The sequence below is a fragment of the Passer domesticus genome, chromosome Z (genome assembly GCF_036417665.1).
Source record: "Passer domesticus isolate bPasDom1 chromosome Z, bPasDom1.hap1, whole genome shotgun sequence".
Taxonomy (NCBI): Eukaryota; Metazoa; Chordata; class Aves; order Passeriformes; family Passeridae; genus Passer; species Passer domesticus.
Window position 1 is genome coordinate 27,573,401 of NC_087512.1, and position 21,208 is coordinate 27,594,608.

General features: G+C 40.8%; 1 protein-coding gene across 4 annotated transcripts in view; it reads left to right on the top strand.

The window, feature by feature from the left end:
* The window catches only part of KANK1 (KN motif and ankyrin repeat domains 1), a 128,858-nt gene that overhangs the window by 39,755 nt on the left and 67,895 nt on the right, over nucleotides 1–21,208 (top strand). The gene's annotated exons all lie outside the window — the stretch shown is intronic.

A 21,208-nucleotide genomic window follows, 5' to 3' on the forward strand; every position in this document is an offset into this window, starting at 1 on the left:
TACTAACGAAACATGCCTTGGTCCAGCCAGGTTGAGTGACTTTTGGAAAGTTACCTAGATTAGAAATGTACTAGATTAGAAATGTACTGGGCAAGTGACCTGAGTGTTGCTGGTGACCATCCACAATGCTTGTTCCTTGGGAGGGCCATTGTGGAGGAAGGTGGGATGGATGAGGTTGTAAGAAATCAGCTTCACATGGCTGATCTCTGCTCAAAATACAGGGACAGCTACAGAGGTTGCAGGAATGGTGTGATGCAAAGGGACCTGAAAAAAACCAAGTAAATAAAATATAAAAAGGTCAGTTTTTATAAGGAAAACTAGAGAGTTTTGCTAGCAGTCAGTATAAACAAAAAAGTCCTAGGGGAAGAGTGAGGCTGGTGACTTGTGAAGAGAAGTTATCTGAAAACCTTCTGCTGCTTTTAATGTGGTATCTCCCATTCCTTTTCAAATGCATCGAAAGAGGATGTTAATTTTTTTTCTTTCCAGTATAGAAATTAACAGGGGCGGGGTAGAATCGTTCACCCTAAAATATTTTCTCTTTAAAAGCATAGAGTAGGAGAGCAAAACATGTGTTGCTGCATCTATCCCCACCCCAGGAGTAATGCCAAATGCTTTGTCTCTGACAGGTTGCAGTATGCCCTACTATAAGGAAAAGAAAACTGCTTTCCCCTCTCTTGGTACAAAAGAAAAGTATTAAGGTTGCTTGGGTGGGATAAACTTCAGAGGCCTCTTCCAGGTTTGATTAGTAGTACAAAACCATGTTGGTTCTAACATGGGTACATTGTGCTTCCATTACCTCAACCAGCCACGCTGCAGTACACAGTTGTTCTGTGAATCACAGAACAGTCATCATTGTGAACAAAATCTCTTTTCTCCTTTTTGTTGTTACACTATATTGTCCTCCACTAAGTTGAAAGAGATGGGGAGCACACTGAGTTACCCTGATTCTGTCAAATTACTGTGTCAACAGTGCAGTTATCTGCTCTGAGAGGCTCTGCACTGTCAGAAACTGATTCTTACTGTATTTGCCATGAACTTTCAGCTGTAAAAGTAATTAATTCTCTGCAAAATATGTTTTGGGTAGATCTATGTCCTTGCCCCATGCCTGTAACCTCGATAACTAATAACATTTTGTCTTTCTAGAAGACCCTATTAATGATCATTCCACTGTGAACTTGATGAGACCCTCTTTGCAAAATGCAGAGCACTTTTTAACCCTTTTTCTCCCAACAACCATTTTGGTTGGTAATGTTCATGCAGTTTCCATGAAATGTGGTGGTCAAGGCATGTTACATCTCTACTGTGTGTACAGAACACAGAGCTGTAGGTTGCTCTTGTGTTTTCTTTCCATTCCCCTTTCCCTCCTCCCTTTTGTGCTGCTCTTAATGAGGTGCTAGTGGATGACAGCGCAGATTTTCCCAGTGTACATCAAAACAAACACATCTAAGCTGGATGCAGTAAAAGCAAAACATTGTTAAATATGGCAGAAGAATTGCTAGGTAGGGAAAAACTAAGTTATGTTGTTTGGGAAAATGATTGCACTTCTGGCTAATTACAAAATAATTGAATGAGTGGTTATGTGTTGCTTCACTGCAAGCTTTAAATATCTGAAACATTATCTGTTTTGGTTTTTTTTAGTGCTGAAATTTGCTATGAAATATAAAATTTAGTAAATAAAGTTTGGCTCCATCATGATCCTCAGCTGTTCTTGAAGGTTCCTCACCCTTCCTTCTTCTCATTTAACCTGTGATATTCTTGTGCACCTGGAAAACTGAGCTATAAAAATGCAGTTTTGTTTCTGTTGTTTGATTTATTTTGTGCTAGACAAATTGCATTCCTGTAAGCTTTCTGTAGGCTGCCTATAGCAAAGGCAGTGCTGGCATGTGAGGTTTCAAGATGCAGAATAGGCTGAAGAACTCAATTTTAAAGATACACCATGAATTACTGGGCTTAATGTGTCTTACACCCAAGGAGTTTTCCCCCAGACAGTTTTGAGGTGCATACCACTTTAAGGAGCCTGTAGTTTACTTTCGGGTGAAATTACAAGTGATTTCAGGTTTTATTCCAGCTTTTTCTGTTTTCTTTGCCTTGGCCTTGAATGTTTAGGCATCTTTTGTTGCTTTTCTTCCACAACAGCCTCGGTAGAGGTGCAGCAGCAACTATAAATTACCTTCCATGATAAAGAAGGGTGCAAAGTAAAGAAGCACATCATTGCTTCCCGAAGATCAAAATGAAGTTTCAGGTGCTAACAATGTCATCAACATGCAAGACAAATCTGGGCACAGGCACTTGGAAGTTATTTTAGCTGAATGCATTTGGCAGTCCCTGGGGTATAAAAGGAAAGTTTGTCCTTGAGTTTTTTTAAAGACCAGTAGTTACAATGTTGAAATACTCATCAAAGGCTTTAAAGTTAATTCCCTGATAAGTAAATCTGTAATGTTGCATTGTTGATTTTTCTGAACCAATTTTTAAACTTCAGAATAACTTAAAAAAGGTTGGTAAAAAATACGTTTTTCCATTCTATTGCTGGAATGTGCCCATGATTCCCAAAGGGTAAAAGAGTTCCTGTGCCAAATTCAACAGAGTAGCAAGAGATCTTATTTTAAGTCTGTCCTCAGTGAAGAATGGATTATGGCTTGTTCTGGCCAAATTAGAAACTGTAGGAAAGAGGAAAGTATTTTTTTGCCAGATTACCCCTCATTTGTGAGAAATGCTACTACCCTAAACTTGTCATTCTGTTCTTTCACTTGAGGTTAATGGCTTCCATCATTTTGCTTCAAATTCTAGCTCCCTCTGCTTTAAAAGTAATAATAAAAGCGGCATTTCAGGAAGATTCACAATGTTTAAAAAATACAGAGGATCTGGGTGACTGCCTCTCACAGTCAGTAATTGATGGCATTTCAATTCAGGGAGGAGTTTGGCTTGTTTAGTGTAACTTTACAGCAGAAGTATGCATCTCATTATTTTATGTGTTGCATTTATTTAACTTTTGGCTGTGCGTTCTACCTGTAACATTCCTTTTAGTCGTGACTGGGAGCAGACTAAGCAGGTAATCACAGATTTAAATGCACAACAATGTGCCTTTGTTGAGGATGGTTAGCTGGGTTTCTCTTTTAATTGAAAATGCGTAGAAGCAAGAATCAGTAATGTATTTAAAATTTGCACAACACAAAATAATTTTTCTTTTAAAAAGAGGAGTGGCTACTAGGGCATTATATCCTTTGCTAGGTATCTGAAACAATTTATGATATATCGGTGGTCAATGAGTAATTGTTCAAACTGTGTTGGAAATAGGTTTTCTTGTAGACACCTAGTGTCTTGGGTTGCAAGTTGTGGCCGGGGTGTGTATGTTACTACCCGCTCTTAGAGGTGGGGCAGTTACCTTCTGTTAATTGGCCACCTGTTAAAACCATGTGGGGCAGTTTTTCTTTGTCTCTTCCACAACCAATCCTCCCTCAGGGAGTTATCTTCTGTTAATGGGCCCTTGAGTGCCACTGCATGACTGATAAAATTACACCATCCCACTGTGAGATGCTCTGCCCAGGGGGAGGAGCCAAGCATTCCTACCTGGATACAATCTGACATTGGAACACCACAGGCAGCCTTTTCCACTGGATTCCCAGAGGTGCAGCTGTCTTCTCCACTGGATTTCCAGAGGAAGACCAGGCCCATCTTCACCACCACTGGACCTTCAGAGGAAAACTGCACCCTTCCACAGGATCACTGCTTCAACAGAACCACACCTGTCACTGCAGGAGGACTGCAGCCACCATTTAATGGGACTGCTACCAACACCCTGACCAACAGGGTGTCAGGTCATATTCTGACTCTGTCAGTAGGGTTTTTTTATTTTGTACTACTGTATTTGTATTTTAATTTTCCTTGTAAAGAACTGTTATTCCTATTACCATATCTTTGCCTGAGAGCCCCTTAATTTTAAAATTACAATAATTCAGAGGGGGAGGGGTACATTTTCCATTTTAAAGGAGGCTCCTGTCTTCCTAAGCAGACACCTGTCTTTTTTCAAACCAACACCTAGGAAAAAAGCAGACTGGAAGATCAAGGAATTTTGAAGGCAAAGGTACTTTAAAAACACAGGAGAATTTAGGGATATACATTGGCAGCGAACCGGTCTGAAGGAGTTGAGAGAGAAGGTGGTTCACTCTGTAGCTATGACCACCTCTCCTGTGTCAGGTTTGCTCCTTAGAAGAGTCATTTACTGTAATTCATGCTAGCTCAGCATTAGCTGTGGTGCTAACCTGCCTTTACAGTGTTTTTTGCACAAGTGTTTTTTGATGTAAATTATGTAAATATTTCTACACGTGCTTTAGAGATAAGCCTTTGGTTTTTATTTATTTATTTATTTTTAAATTTCAAGATTCCTAATGCATTGAGCAACAAAAGCTCTAATCCCAGATTTTGAAAGCATTTATTTCAGCTGTAAGGAGCTTCAGAGTTTGACTTTTATGCTTCCTCTTGTGTAGGTAATTAAGAGCTGCCTAACACAGCCCTACAAAATCTTCTGTTCTTGGGTAGGGCACTTCTGAAAAGGCTCTCCAAGAGCGATGGGCAGATTGCATTTCAGTCAGATAGGAGCTGACCACAGCAGTTGTTAGCCAGAGAACTGTACCCTGAGCCTTGGTCTCAAAATGAGTGTGCCCTTTTACAGAAGAAATTAATAATGCAGAAGCACATAATGGGACAATGTGAGAGTCTGGAAGAAGGGGATAGGAAGGATGTGTAGGAGATAATAGGACTTAAGAGAGGACCACAAGCCCAAATACAGTTTCACTTGTGAAGTCTTTTGATGCAGTGTAAAGTTTGTAATGGTGTATGAATCATAGTGGAAAACCAGTCTTCTGGGAAACCTGAGGATATTTACATTACTGTAAGACAAAAAGGACCTCAGAACTAGACTGTAAGGAGGTGAAAAGAAAGAGATGGAGGATCTGAAAGTTAACATTCTTCATAGTATTTTAATCCAGATTAACAGATTATGACTATTTCATGTGTGCAGAAAATCACGGTATGAAAAGCCAGTACTCGTGAAGGAGACAGAGGAGTCCTTTAACTTTATTCATGTAAAGGGGGAAGAGTCCGCTGGGGCACACGCCCTCGGGGATTTCTCTCCCGGGGTTTCAGAGGCTGCAGCCTCCTTTTATCTTAAACCCCGGCCACACATTTCCCTCGTCATTTCCCCATTGGCTGAGGTACTAGGAAGGTACAGCCTTCCCAAACCAGCCACCCCATATGCTCCCTTGAACCTGTCATTTTACCCCAAAGTTCAGAAGTTCAGGCTAGCTGGGTCCTGAAGTAGACTTTGTGTGGACCGGTTTGTCTGTTAGCCTGAAGTTCAGGAGCCAAACTGTCTAGGTTCTGTAACAAACTTGCAGCTTGAGGTTTGCAGGGACATTAAGACCCATTTCAAAGATATTACCACCCATTGCTTCTGAAGACCCTCACCCATCAAATTGTTTGTAAAGATGTTAGCACACATCTTTCCTATGACATGCTTATCTCCCGTTTTACTCAGGTTTTTTAATGTTGAAAAACCAAAATGAGAAGTAGTTCCCAGAGGTACAGTATCATTCTGTGTCTCAGAAGTGACTTTTAGCCTTCCTTCTAATTTGTGATAAAGATTCATTTAATGTTTTTTTTTTATCTGCCTTTTACTGGGTGGACTAATTTTCAGTCAAACCTGGAGAAATGGATTGATACTCTACTGAAGCAGATGGAGTACATTGTAAGTTTTTGGGTTTTTTGAGAACAAGTATAGTATATCAGAACAGAAGTGATTCTGTCCTATGTATGAATTTTGGCTAAGATTCCTCCTCAATCAGGGAACAACTGTCTCTCATCATGACAGGGAAGAATATAAAAAAAGAAAAAAGTGTTTAAAATTCTGAAAGCTGTTCTGTTTGTCACTAATTTATAAATCCCAAATCTAAGTTGTGAAAGTTTCTGTTTAGTAATGATGTGGTTAAAATTTGTTTGTAGTTGTAGTTTCAGTCAATATGTACAGCCTACAGCTGTTTTTGTTTGTAAACCTCAATAAATACTGTTTTGGCACTGGCAGAATGAATAACAAAACTTCAGTAAGAACACAGCAGGAACTTCGCAGATTTTATTTGTTGTTTTGCTGCTGATGGATCCTCCTTCATCATGAGAGAAAAGAAAACAGAGTAAAAGAATTTTTTAGTGTTCTGTAATATTTTTCTTCTCTTTTTCCTGTACATTCTAGAATCTGTCTTCCTCATTTTTTCTCCACTGGGTGCTTTAGAACAGCATTAGCGTGGCTGCAGCACGTTATTTTGCCAGTGTGCCCATTGAGAAGCAGTGGCATGAAATGGATTAAGTAAGTCAAGGGAACTGACTTAAGGGAAGTCAGTTAAAGAGCTGTATTAATATTCTCTCCCTCTTAATACACTGTACCACAAAACACATGCAGGAAAGGAAGAGATGCAGACTTTAGGCAATCTTCTAGCATTTAGTAGATTTTCCCCAGAATTGTTAATGTGTGGAGTTGTCCCTTCACATCGTCATGCCGAGGTTTATTGAGCTTCCTCAGCTGTGTGTGCTGCAGAGACAGGGCAGCACTGATCTTGGAGAACAGCCTTGGTTGTGAGCTTTTCATTGAGTAGGAGGGTGAGTGACCTCAGGGGGCAGTACCTCAGCAGATGGTCAGTGATCACACTTCTTGCAAGGCTGTTTGTGTTGTTCAGCTTATCAATGAGATCTAGCAGTTGTATATCCTACCCTACTGACAGCCTCATAGTTACTGAGGTTACAGAACATACGCCTTTCTTTAGCACTAGACTTAAAAACAAGAGTGGCTTTGCTTTCCCCCTGCAAGTATTTAGCATATGCTTTGGAGGCATATTATTGGACTGAGTTGGTATCACTCTTACTGAGTGCAGGAAGTACATGTTTGTATTGTACTGTGGTTTTGGAGGGCACAGATTGGGCTGGACAGATATCACAGGAAGACAGGAATACTAGGACAATATTTTTCTTTAGTGTAAATGGAAAAATAAAGTATGTGTGTGAATTCTGCATACTGAAGACTGTCCTCCAGCAGGTTCTTTAGCTGAAGAGATTTCCTAGTTTGGGTAAAGGAAGGACAGTTCTGCCATGGAAACACAGGGAAAGCAAGATAAATGCACAGTTTGGAAAGTGAGCAATGCTAATTCAGCATGCTGCTCAGAAAACTAACCTGACAAAATAAAGATTTCTACTGTGTTAGTGAAATGAATCAATTGAGTGAGACTTGGAGGGGGAACCTGGGTAATGAATAGGACAGAACATCATGACAATGCTAATTTACCTTAATTGTTTTCTGTTTTGGTGTCCACTGTTAGGTTTTTTTTTCCTTCACACAGAGGAATTCAGGAGTGCCAGGTTTCAGTGAGCAATTGCAAAAGTCCATTTGATTCTTAAGCAATGAAGAGTGAAATGCAAAATTACTCAGTTTCATTTCAGGAGAGAGTAGCTGTTAATGCTTCAGTCAATAAAAATAATTTCTTAGAGAAATGACCTTCAGGCATGTCCAAGGTCATGGGGTACAGTCTCTCGTTCATTTTACTGTAGCCAGTAAAAGCTGTTATTCATCAGACTATGGATAATCTTGGGCACCTGTGATCTTCTTTCCTCCTGTGTGTTCAGGAAAAGTTAGAATACCTGTACAGGCTTTTCAGGCATCTCTGTATAAGATACTGATAGCCATGAATATATCCATATTCTGATTGCTTTCCCTCTTTTGGGAAGCAAGGAATTTTTTCCTTGAATATAACACACAGCATATAAAAACATGCATGTTTAGGAAGAAAACTTATTTGCAGGAAACGGTGTGGTTTTGTCACTTAATCTGTGTGAGTCTGTTTTTCAAAATGGTACATTGTTGTGGAATTCACAAGATTTTGAGGTGTCACAGTTCCCAAAGTCATGAACCCAGTAAAAGTTCTGTAGGAGCAGAGTGCTGTCCTATGTGTGCTCTATAAAGATGATTTCAAGGCCTGGAATTGCACTTGGGGCAGGTGTGGCAGACATTGTCCATTAGGTGGCTCTCGGTTATGGAAAATACATTTTCAACTACATGCAGGCTAATTTTGAAAGGCATTAGCTGTGTTTGTGTCCTGTCAGGCAATTAGAACAAATCAAAGGCCATAAATTCAGACCTTCTCAAAAACTGGTAGGTTCCGGTATCCTGAATAGCCTTGCAAATACTGTCCTGCCTCTGCTTACTTCCCTTGTTGTAAAATGTTCTCTGTTGCACACTCCACAAATGAGATAAGATGGAGGTAGCATTATTGTCTGTTACAAGGCACTGAAAAATGATTATGCTGTTTCATTACAAAAAAATGTCCTTTTCATTAGAAACTGAAAAGGTAACAAAAGCTCTTTATGGTTCCCTCCCAAGTGGAGCAAGGCTGCTTCAAAATTCATCTGCAAAATACTGCTACAAAACAAATTGTTTGTTCTTTAAAATAAAATCTGGTATAAAAATGAGGAAGCAGGTGATACACCTTTGAATGTGTAGACGACACATTCAAAGGAATAACCACAGAGTGGACTAATCTGTCCCATTTCATTCTTGGGCAATTAATCCTGGAAAATAAGAATTGCAATTCAAAAATGTTGGAATTGCCACAGGGACAGTTAGCTGGTTTATGCCTGATGGCTAGACTGGTCATTACATGCTGTCCTCCATATGAAGGGGACACTGCTCAAGCTCAAGTTGTGGGTAATGCCAGAGGTGCTGCTCTGAAGATTTGTGAGAGAAGGCAAGTAAGATAATTGCTGTATTTGACATTTCTCTGCTTCCTGAGGCTGCAGCAATACAGCACAGCTGTACACTTTATTTCTTCATCTTTCAGACTCCTCCTTTGGCTATCTGTGGAAGCCCAGGGAGAAGCCTTGGAAGCATTTACTTGCCGTGACCCTGAACAGCAAGCAGGACAAACAGACTCTTTGGGAGAACAGTGGAGGGAGGGGGAGCACAAATTTCCTGTTGGTTCCTTGCTGTCATCTTAAAGAGTAGGCACAAAGCAGAGGAGGTGGCAGATCTGACTGTTCATCTGCCTGATTAGCTTGTAGAAAGGCACCCAGGGGGCCAGGTTCAGGCAGAGTGGCAGGGCTGTAAAGACTTCTTCCCACAGCTGCGAGGTGAGCTGAGGTGTGTGCAGTACCCTGGAGTTACAGACTGCTGCTGGCTGGCTGCAAGGGGATGCATTGCTGCCTGCTCTGCTCTCTGCCCTGTCTAGGCAGCAGAGGTGCTGGTTTTCCTAGCAACTGATATGCCAGTGCACAGGCATCACTTTTCTAAAGGAGAGGTTGCAGAGGAAATGGGGCCCTTTTTTCCTTTAGTCCACTTGGATCAAATAGCTTTCTGAAGGAAAGTAGGGCTGCTGGCTTGGGTTTCTGTAAGGGAGGAGATAAGATTTTAAAAACCTGAGATACTAAGAATCACATATCAGTGGCAAAGTTACAAGGAATAATGTTATTTTTTGTGGAGTTTGGTGTCTTACCAAGAGATAGTATGCAAATAAATTTAACTGGAGTTTTTTTTTCAGCCAACATACACAGTTTCTATCAGATCTGGTATGTATGATTCCCCATTTGTCTTTTGTGACAGTACACACACTAGGGAGCATTGTCAAAATGGTTTCATTTCTGTAAGACTGCTTGAGTACTCTGTCTTTATTTGATGCTCTGCATAGGATATATGGAAGTATAGTGGAGTTTACTGTACAACTTAAGTTATTGCTGGTTAGTAATCAACAACTGTTCCACTGGTGGAATGTTCTTTTGTTAAGAGAATTTTGTGTTAATCCCAACAGTGCAGTACTTTATGCTTGAAAGCATTTTCATAAATCTCCATTGCAACACTGTCACCAGATGCATGTAACCTAGGAAGGAAACTAAAGACTTTAGGCACACATGGATCATGGGAAAATTAGTCTAAACTGTCTGACCAGGAAGGATAGTTTGGCAGCTCTAACGCGCTTGGGTGATTGTAACTCCTGGTTTCTTCTGTGCTTTCTACAGATTCTGTCCTTAATAAAGAAAATTATTTTGGCAGAGCTATTGTAGGTTTTAGATGACAGCAATAACAGATATGAGAAAATTCTCCATATTGGCTTGCTGGGGTTTTAAAATATTTTATTAGGTTTTTACATATGTATTTGCATATGCAAGTTTTGAGTAATGAGAAGATTAAAAGTTGCATTTAAGGACTGTCTCCATGTGTGTATATTAACTTCTTGCTGAATTCTGTCAGTCTTTCTGTTATTTCCTGGTATTTATGCATAAAAGCACAGCTTGCTTCCAAAATAATCACAAGTTTTGAAACTTGGCTTTAAGGTTTCAAGAGCATGGTTCACTTCACAATGAAAGCATTAAAGGCAGTGATATATAGTGAGGCAGTTCCCAGGGGATTTGAAGTGATCCATATCAATGCTGCCAAAAATCTTCTTGCTAGGCGGAAGAGGGGAGTGGGTGGACCTTTGCATTATTTATGGGCTGCTGAGTCTTACAGCCTTGAACTGGAAGGAAATCAGAGGTATGCTGTAGTATTTGCCCTCAGTCCAGGAGCACCGAGCAGCCTGGATCCCATCCCAGGAATTAGACAAAGCCCTCCCTGGCACACCTGTGTGGCAGCAGAGCTGGCACCATCATGGCACTTCAACGCCTCTCCTAATTCCTGGTGCCTTCTGTGCTTTGAGCAAAGGCATGTTCCCAGTCAGGGCAGCAGCTGTTCACTGGTGGGCCCTTGGAACCTTGTGTCATCCTGGAGTCCCCTCTGCGCTTGCCTGCACAGCAGGCCTGACAGGAGTCTGTGTCACTGTGCAGTCCTTGCCGTGCCTCTCTGAATGCAGCAGTTCCTGCTCTCTCCATGGGCCTGCTGGCCTCCTTTGGCTGCAGTGGGGCATTGCTTATGCTGTTACACTCAGCAATATCGTCTCTATGTGATGTTACCCACATGCTTCCTTCTGTCTCTAAGGTTTTCCATAAATCATGACTGTGTCTGTTCTATAGGATGGCATGTCCTTAGTCAGTCTTTCCAAAATATGCTGAGTGAGTCTTCAGATTCCCTAGAAAGATACTGTACATGAGTTGATCTGTTAGCTGTCAGATGCCTTGCAAGACTGACAGTTTTAACCAATGCGAAAATAGGATTGTTATTTATCTAGCCTGCAATGGATTGTTTAAAAAAAAGTGTTAATACTGACTGCACAGTGTTAATATTATACAAATCATTCTGCATTGGCTTCCATATCATAAGCAAGAGTATTAGTCAAAGTGTTTGGATGACTCATTAATCAGTCTCTTTCTAGCCTCCTTGTCTCCTAGTGCAGAAACCACAAGGGGTCAGCTGGGCAGAAGGGTGAGCAGAGATGGAATTCATAGGTCTGTACAGTAAGTGCAGTTACTGAAACCCAGAGATTCATCTACGGTATTTGTGATGAGGACACAGCTGAGGCCTGAGTGAGAACCGGGCACTCTGTGCGTACAAGTCTGCTGCCCCTCTGCCTGCAGGTGGCAGGTGATGCAGTTTGAGATTCATGCATGTTCACGATAAACCTGAGTGAGCAGTTAAAAAAAGTACGTTAAAGACTTTGCTTTTTAAGTGTTAGTATATTCTGGGCAGAAAACTGCTCCAGAGGCTTGGCTTTCCTTGGCTTTTTCCCTTGCTGAAAATCCTGGTGCCATACAGTAAAGTAGCTCAGCAGAGTAGAAGGTGCTGCATGAAATAATCATCAAGATACAAAACTTAGAGTGAAGAAAAGCCAAGAATGAACAAAGAAACCTTCAGAAATTCCCAGGAATCTATGTAACAATCATGAGGAGGGTGAGCAGCCTCGGCAGTTTGGCAGCAGGCACGTCTGTTTTTCTCAAGAGCCAGGCTGCTTTAGGACTCAGCTATCAGGTAATATCAGTGTAAATCTGCATGAGTATGCCCTGAAGGATGTTCTCAGTCTCTGTTCAACAGGATGGCCTCCTTTGCAAACACTGTTTTTCATAACTTAGTGTGTATATAAATAAATCATTATAATTAGAATGGTGCACATATTTTCCTCTCCATCTCAGAAAAAGAAATTTTCAGCACTGCTTGCTGTGGGAGTGAAAAGATCCTTTATTTCCTAGTCTGTGATAACCTGTAGATTTGCCAGGTTTCTCTCAAATGTGTAGTTTAGGTTAGGCATTCCTTAGCAAAATGCCCTATTGGTAGATGAACAACACCCCCACAAACAAGGTCTGTCTCTGGACACTTGCACAACCTGATGGAGAGCTAGTAAAATATTTCCATGCCTTTGAAATTTAGTTAGCAATTATGGATAAGTTTTGGCATGTGTTTGGAGATGGGATGCTTGTGCCATCTTTGAAATGTTGTTCCAAATTGTTTAAAAATGCTAAGTGTTGATTCAAAAAAAAAAAAAAGAAGAAGAAGAAGAAACCGGGAAGCCAGCTGTCTGGAAGGCTTTCTGAGACGCGCAGGTATGCTACATTATCCTTGGACTCTTTCTGGAGTTGTAGAATTTAGCATGGATTTGTCCATAAAAAGACGAGGTGGAGTACTTCAAAACTACACAGTCACTTCAAACCACTTCTGTTAAGGCTGCCACTAGTGGAAGAAATGATCTGAAGTGGTGCTTTCCCTCTGTCACTTTATTCTGTTTTGTTTATCCAGGTCTGTCTCTGCTGGATCAGGTCAAAGTCCACAGGGTTTAGTCTGTTCCCTGACAGTGACCAGAGAAAAGTGCCCAGGGAATATAACATAAGAACAGGGTAGACACACAGTACACTGTTAAAATATGCCACTAATCACTAGCAGTTTGCAATCCAACACTGTCTTAGGCCATAAGAAGGTATTTGTTTGTTTCAATAGCCTTTGGTGGACAAATACATGGTATTTTTCTTCCATCTGGGGGTTTTTAAGTATGGGTGACTTTTAGCACCGTCAATAACATCCTGTGGCAAGGAGTTTCATGAACTATTTGGGTTTTGTGAATGCACCTAATTTTTAGTTTTTCTTTTTATCCTGCCTGATATCCCCTAGTTTTTGCAAACTTGAGAAACATTTTATTCCTGTAAATCTGTTCATAGTTTTTAAACCACATATTTAATGTCTTTTTGATTATGGAATTTTCATTTTCTCTCACATCAGTAAAAGTTCATAGAATATCATGAGTTGGGAGGTATCCACAAGGATCATCAAGTCCAACTCCTGACCATGCACAGGACACCCCAATAATCACACCATGTGAGAGTAGTGGCCTGAGAAGGTTGTCCAAAGGCCTCTTGGACTCTGCCAGGCTGGTGCTGTGACCACTTCCCTGGGGAGCCTGTTCCGGTGCCCAACCACCAGCTGTGTGATAATCCATCTTTTCCATATCCACTCTAAACCTTCCCTGACACAACTTCAGTCCATTCACTTGAGTCCTGTTACTGGCCACCACAGAGAAGAGATCAGTGCCTGCCCCTCCTCTTCCCCTCATGATGAAGTTGTAACTGCAGTGAGGTCTCCCCTCAGTCTCCTCCAGGGTGAACAGACCAGGTGACCTCAGCCCCTGCTTATAAGGGGTCCCATCAAGGCCCTTCACCATCCTCACAACTCTCCTTTGGACACTCTCCAGTGCTTTATATTGGCTCTTTTATTGTGGCAGGCAGAACTGCCCCCAGCACTCGAGGTGAGGCCGCCCCAGTGCAGAGCAGAGCAGGACAATCCCTCCCTTGCCCAGCTGGCCATGCTGGGCCTGATGACCCCAGGACACGGCTGGCTCTCCTGGCTGCCAGGGCACTGCTGACCATGTTCAGCTTGCCACAGACCAGGACACAATGGTGTGTTTCCAAGAGGCTGCTCTCCCACCCTTTTATGTCCTGGTCTGTCAGTACATCCAGGCTTACCCTGTCCCAGGTGCTAGGTGTGGCACTTGTCTTTTTCATAAACTTCATGTCACTGGTGACTGCCCAGTCCCACAACTTGCCTAGGTCTCTCTGCTGGGGCCTGTCTGCCTTCAACAGCTCTTCCCAATTGTCAGCAAACTTGCTTAGTACCCCTTTGAGTTGTGTACCCAAGTCATTTATGAAGAGGTTGAAGAGCACTGCCCTAAGGAGGAGCCCTGTGGAACTCCACTAGTCACAGGTCACCAGCCTGATGCCCCCTTCACTGTAACCCTTTGTGGCTGGCCACTAAGCCAGCTGTTCACCCATTTGCATGATCCTGTGAGAGACAGTATCAAAAACTTTATTGAATTCTGAATATCACTTGTCTTCCTTTGATGAGCGGTGTGAATTACCCTGTCATAAAATTGACAAGAAGGATTTTTCCCTTATGAACATGTTCTAGCTGTGACCAATGACTGCATTTCCCTTCAGGTGTTTTTCAATATCTCACAGAGTAATCTCCAAAATTTTGTCAGTCACTAAAAGGAGACTGTGACAGGCCTGTAATTTCCAGGCTCATCCTTCTTGCCCTTCTTGGAAACTGGGACAATGTTAGCAGCTTTCAGTCAATTGGGACCTTTCCAGATTCCCAAAACCATTCAGAAATCATTGAGAGAGGCCTTGTAGTTGACATCAGGCAGTTTTTTAAATACTCTCAGAATCCCATTAGGCCCCATAGATTTACAGTGGTTCGGCTGGAGCAGCAGATCCTGAGAAGTTCATGTCTCTGTGATCATATTCATACTGTAACAGGCCAATGTTACTTCTGCACTACCTTTTGTTATCAATGTATTTAAAAAACCTTTTTATTATCTCCCACAGTACTGGCCAGCTTCAACTCCAGTTGAGCTTTAGCCACACAAATTTTCTCCCTACAGTGGCAAGCAGCATCTTTGTATCTCAGATCATAATTTAAAAAATTACTGAAATGTAAATTAGAGAATACTTAAAATGGGGTGTAGGGGAGTATATTAGTAACCTACGTTATTTCTCCTTCCTGCCCAATCTTGTTTTGATGGCTCAATACTAGGAAAAATACTTGGTTTTCCTTGCTGCTGTCAAAGGCTTCTTTCTAAACTGTAAAAATATGATTGTGTATCTTCTAGACATATTTCTTTTGTCTTCCATTTTGAAGTATTTCGAGTATTTCTAGCACTGAATAAGGAGGAGGGGGACAGGAATTAAGGAGATCCTGTTCTGCTTGTGCACACAGTAGCAGAGATTAGGGATTTTAAATATTTAACAAAGAGTTGCTTATTTTTTCATAGCATTTGGTAATCGTTGTTTTAGCGTGACGGAGAAGGAAACTCTCTGACAGTGAAATTCTTCTCCTTCCTTGCAGCTCAGGTTTGATTTCTTAATTGCCATATCATCAGCAGCATCACCACTCATCAGCTCTGCCTGCAGATGGTGAGACCTGAGTTGCCAATCTGGTGAGCTGGCCAAAGAGTTGCCAAATCCTCCTCCCTCCCAAACCAAAAGACTGTTTTCCTTCCCACCAGCTTTATGACTGATCAGTTTTTCAGTAGGATTTGTTTGCAGGATAAAGTGTCACTGAGGAGTCAGCTTGGTGCTAGGTGACCTGAGTCCTGTCCCTCCAGGTTGTGACCTGGTGACCACTGATGGGCTGTGCTTAGGCTGGATGCAGGTACAGAGATGCAGGTAAAGTCTCCCAAATTCATTGTACCAGCTGACCATTGTAACTTTGAGAGAGACTGTAACCACCATGGCTTCTGCAGATGGCAGAACTAGTGGTGACTGCCTTCAGGATAGCTACTGCTGTCATTTTAGCTACCATGGTGTCATTAAGATGCTTTTTGCTAAGTTCACAAAGGTGAGGGTTTGTTTTTGGGATTTTTTTAAACCTTGGGATAAAGGCTCAACTGTAGGTAATGGATCTATGCAGTTTTAGACAAAGCTTTTCTGTTGCTGAAAGACAGCAGAAGGGTAGACAGAAGTGGCTGGTGCCTTGTCCACACACAGAAAGTTGTAGGCTTTTAGTCACAAAGGTGACAGGATTTACCAGGCAGCTGTCTGTGCCAAGGACTAGCTTACTTTTCTCTGCAGTGCAATCCACGTCCCTGGGAGCAGACTCTGTCCTATTACCAAGAAAAAAAGCCTTGTAATTTCACTTGAAAGTAAAGTGCCAGGCTGAGGCATGTCCACTGGCTACTGATCTTACCCCTCTGACCTGTTCAGCTGTGCAAGTGAAAGCAACCGCTTTCCATGGTATACAAGTGCTTATGTGCTCCATGGGATCCTTTCAAAGATTTTTAAGGGACAAGAGAGAAATCCTCTAATATCTGATAAAGGTATAGAGTCTCCTTCAGACTGTGACAGTAAGTTAGCAAAGAATTTGTTCTTTTAAGAAGCTTTAGATTCCACACCTGTGTGATTTTTGTAAACTGGTGGAACTTATTTTTTGGTAACAAAATTGAAAGAACTTTCCATTGTTTTCTGGGATGCTGTTGAGAGAGTGAGCATCACTGGGTCACTGCTCTCAACACCTCCAGTCCCAAGGTGGGAAGTAATCATATGCAGGAGAGCCATTCTTTCATAGCAAGAAAAGCACTCTGATCTCACAGAGTTACTAAGCAATGTAACTGTGTTATTGTTCTGCTTGAGAGCCATGCATAGGGAGGCTTACTTAGATACCAGATCTTCTGGTATAATTTTTTTGTGATTAATTCAGCGCATAGTAAAATCACAAGTGAGCAGGCTGCTGATCTAAGGACTTTTTTCACTATTACAGGTAGTTTTTTCTGATGCCATACAGAGGAAAACATTAATTTGTGCACAAACATTCCTGCTTATCATATAGAAAAACTTAGAATACTAACAGCTAGATGCATTCAGTGTCCTGGAAAGGCATCACTTCACCCCAAGTGAAATGCAAGCGTCATGGATTATAAATGTCACGTAACTTGGGCATATCATCCATGAGGCAGGTTTCATCATTTTCCTCATCAGCTTTATGAGCTGGTGGAGGAAGCTGGCAGGCTCCTGCAGTGGGTAACTTGCAGCATTCACTAAGTTTTGACCCCAGTTCTTGGGAGGAGCTTCATCTCTTCCCCTCATGGACAGAAGAAAGCCCTCACACTTAATACTAAAGGGGGAGCTAAACGTTAGGGACACGAAAGCTCCTTGGTTAGGAACCAACCCATACTTAACAGTATGTATCTTTTTTGGGTGCTAATCAGCCAGACTCTATGCCAAGTTGGCAATATGATTTCCTGACCAGAGAGGTGGCTAAGTAGCCGGTGTGGGCCCCTCAGCATCGCGTGGTGAGCGGCTCTGGCAGGGTGTGCAGCACCAGGTGAGCAGGGCTGTGTCCCACGTCCCTGCCTTGCCCCAGCAGGCAGATGGGCAGAAGCTGACCCAAGGTGCTGCTCGCTGCCTTACCCTGCTCCTTCCTGTCCCTCTGTGCCCTCGGCAGCAGTGGCTCACAAGCCTTTGCAGGAAGCAGAGAGCTGTGTAACCCTTGTCCTGTACAGTTTGCTTTTGACAGCCGTGACAGCCAGCAGAGCTTTGGCTTCAGATGTAGTGTAATGATTGGTGTAACACGCAAATAATAATTTTGTTGTAACATCTGCCATCCTCTCAGGGTGAGGCTGTGTGTTTTACCCGTGGGCTGACAGTTGCTAGATGGATTTCGTTAGGTTCCCAGACACACCCTGGTGTGTCTGTATAATTGATGTACTTATTAAAAAAGGGAACAGAAAAACCTCTTCTGTTCCCAATACCTGATTTAATAATAAACTCTCATTTCGGTCTGTGAACAAGTCTTTTTTTGCAGTGCTGATCTCACACCCTTGACTATTATAGTCTGCAGTTAAAAGTAGAAGATAATTTTTGTTGGCCATTGAAAATACAGAAGTGTTTTGCAATTTTTTTTCCTTTTTGCTGCTTTGTACAGCAGTAACATGCTGAAAATATGCTTCCTTAAAGCTAGTAGTTTCACCTATTTTTTTACAAATATCCCTACAACCCAGCTTCTTGCACTAGATGGCAGTATGGATGGTTCAATGGGAAACTTGTTTTATTTAGAAAAATCGTAAGATTGATGATAGAAAGTATTCAACATTAAAAAAATTCACTTTCTAGTGATGGCAAAATTGCTTTTTGTTGCTTGTCCATCACACATTTGTACTGGGGAAAAATGTGTATTCCAGGTCTGAAAAGCTTGTGTAGGAGGTGCCAATTTTCAGAGTTGCAAATTATTGCATTTTTCTCCTTTTCATTTCTCCTCTTATCTCTCAGAAGAGCTGAGGTCCTACTGGGCTGAGTGTTCACCTACACACTTCTAAAGATGTGTTGCTGCTGTCCCTCAGACACAAGCCTGGGGGGGGATTCTGCTGAATGAAGAGTGGCAATTACTAAATATTGAGAAGTATGCTAAAATGATTGAGTGTAATTACACATTGTTGGCCAGGGATTAGCAGTGGATGAATAGGTGTATCAAGTTGCACATATCTTGAAGAAACTTTATCAAATTATCAAAATCAAGCCATAATTAAGAAAAACACAGCATCCTTCTATACATGTGAAATATTAAACACAGTAGATAAACTTAAATCAGGATGTGTGTCCCATACCTGAGTGCCAATGTGAGAGTTAAATCCTAGTGAATACCAGCAATGTTTTATTGAAATTCAGCAGTGCTGTTTTTCACTGAAAGAAACTGAAGGGCAGACCTGAACTGAGACGTGGTATCTGAAGTTCTTCTTTGACTAGATGGTCATGAACCTGTTGGATGCTGGAAAAAATAATGGTCCCTATTCTGAGCCATTTATACAAAGGCATAGGTCTTTGAGATGGTGGGGGTTGTGGTCTCACATTTTCCCTTTAGCAAGACCTGATTACCAGAAGAGAAAAGGGGTTTCACCTGGAAAGAAAATCTAGCTAATCATTGGCAAATCCACTTGCATTTATTTTGAGTTAGGTAAAACAGTTGCTCTCTGGTTCAATTCAACTTAGCCCTTAGGTACATTTAGAAAAAGTACCACACAGGCACCTCTGCAAAAATTTGTCTCAGATGTATTTTCAGCAAGTGTTTTGTGGCATATCCTTTAGCTCTCATACATAATAAAAAGAAATAAAAAAAAAAGATTAGTGATTTGAGACCAATTATCAGAAAGTTTTTAAGGTAAAGCTAATTATATTGTATGGGGAGAGAACTGGGAAACTTTTAATTGCAAATAGGTATCCAATACCCAGTTGCTCTTACACTAAAGTAACTGCATCTTTCCATGGCTTGTGCAATTTGTATGAGATGAAAGAATATAATAATAATAATAATAATAATAATAATAATAATAATAATAATAATAATAATAATAATAATAATACCCAGACAATCAACAGTAGGAATAAATCTTGTCTTGCACACATGCAATGTTATATGTGTCTATATAATGTTATATATGTCTATAACAAAACCTTTCAAATAAGAATACCCTTTGTTTTTGTAAAAATACTGAGAAGAGAGCAAGCATGTTTGGGAAGAATAAAATTATTTAATTGATGTTCTTAATGTATTAAGTATAAAATACATTTTATTGGTTTAAATATGCTAAATATGTTTAAATATTTTACATCTATTTAATAAAAAAGTGGTTTAGTCCTTAATGTCAGTTAACTAGAAATAAAATGGTCAGGACTGAACTTGACAAGCTTAATTTTTGTATTTGCAGGATCCATATTCTTTCCCTGTCTAGTTCAGATGTCTGCTAGTTAACACACTGCATTATTCCTTAATATGAATACAACTCAGCATTTGTCCACAAATGTATGCTATTGGAATGAGTAATTATTCTCTGTTGTCCATTGCTCTTTGCCTATTGTATATTAAGCTTCTTAATATAAAGTTTCTTAGGCAGAAATTGCTCTGTGGTATAGGCAATTGGATACTGAGATACAAATTACATTTCTTTCAAGCAGAGAGAGCAAATTGAGTAACATTTACTTGCCCTCTCTAAATGATTGTAAGGGGCACTGCTGAGGATTGATGTGCATTTCAGTGCCTTGAATGAAAATTTGCAGAATGCTGGTGCCCTGTCACAGCTGTGTCCTCCTAGACAGTGATTTAAAATGTATGTGTGGGGAGACGTGGCAGACAAAGAAGGAGCAGAGATGTTACAAAATAATTTCTTCTGCAATTGTTCTGCTTTGCCTGAGTAGCTAAGGTAGAGGACTGCGTAAAACAATTACTGCTTGGACATGAAACTCTTATCTTGCTGCTCCAGGGGATCTTTTTGGTTGAAAAAGGGCCCTCTTCTAAGTACAAGATAACTGAAAACACAGACAAAGATTAGGTTGCTGCTGAAGAAGCAGGTCTCAGCAGAGCCTGTGACTGCAGCCTCAGCTAACCTTTCTGATGGTTCTGCAGGCTGCTGGGCAGGGACTTAGTACTAGTCTGTGGTTCTGCTGGTACCTGCTTGATTTGTCACCCCTGCCTTAGCTCCCCTCTTAAACGTGGCTCTGCCACAATTCACAAGACATGTTGAAAGTTGCCATCCTTCATCCTACTAATAAAATTGGACTTCCAGCCATTTAAAATAATGTACTTTTTGCTTAACTGTTAAACTAATTAATGTTGTGATTTAAACAAGGGCACAGTTCATTTAGTTGTCATCATAAGAAGATAGTGTCATTTTTGACTCAATATCTAGGATTTGCTTAAACACAGAATAAACCAATCTCTAGCCTTGTTTTGAGGTAGATAAAGAGGTGCCACAACATATTATGTGGTAGATTAGTGTACATATATCTAAGTGTCCAGCTGTCCTTCTGAAATGAACAAGAAGTGACGAGTTTCATCGCAGAAGTTAGGAAAGATATTCTGGGTAAGAGAATGCAGCTGGTTTGGTACATGAACTGCACAACATGTCCAACTTTAAAAAAAAAAAAAAGGAGAAAAGATGCTTCAATTTTCACCTCATAGATACAAACCATCTGTTTTCTCTGTCTTGTATTTGAAAAGTATAACAAAACTAGTGTATATTACTTTTTCTCCTCTCCTTTTTTTTTAGTAAAAATAAATAAATAAAAATACATATAATTTCTGTTTTGTTTCTCTTTCATGATCTCCTCTACCAGGACATTATTGGCCCTGTATGCAGTATAGGGGAATATTTCTGGATGACCATTTCCACAAGCCTGCTTATTAAGAATTTTTGGGTTTTATTTTACACTGTGGTACTAAACATATAAACAAATAGAAAAGTCAACCCCTCCTTCCAGCTGGGAGTTACAAATTACCTTA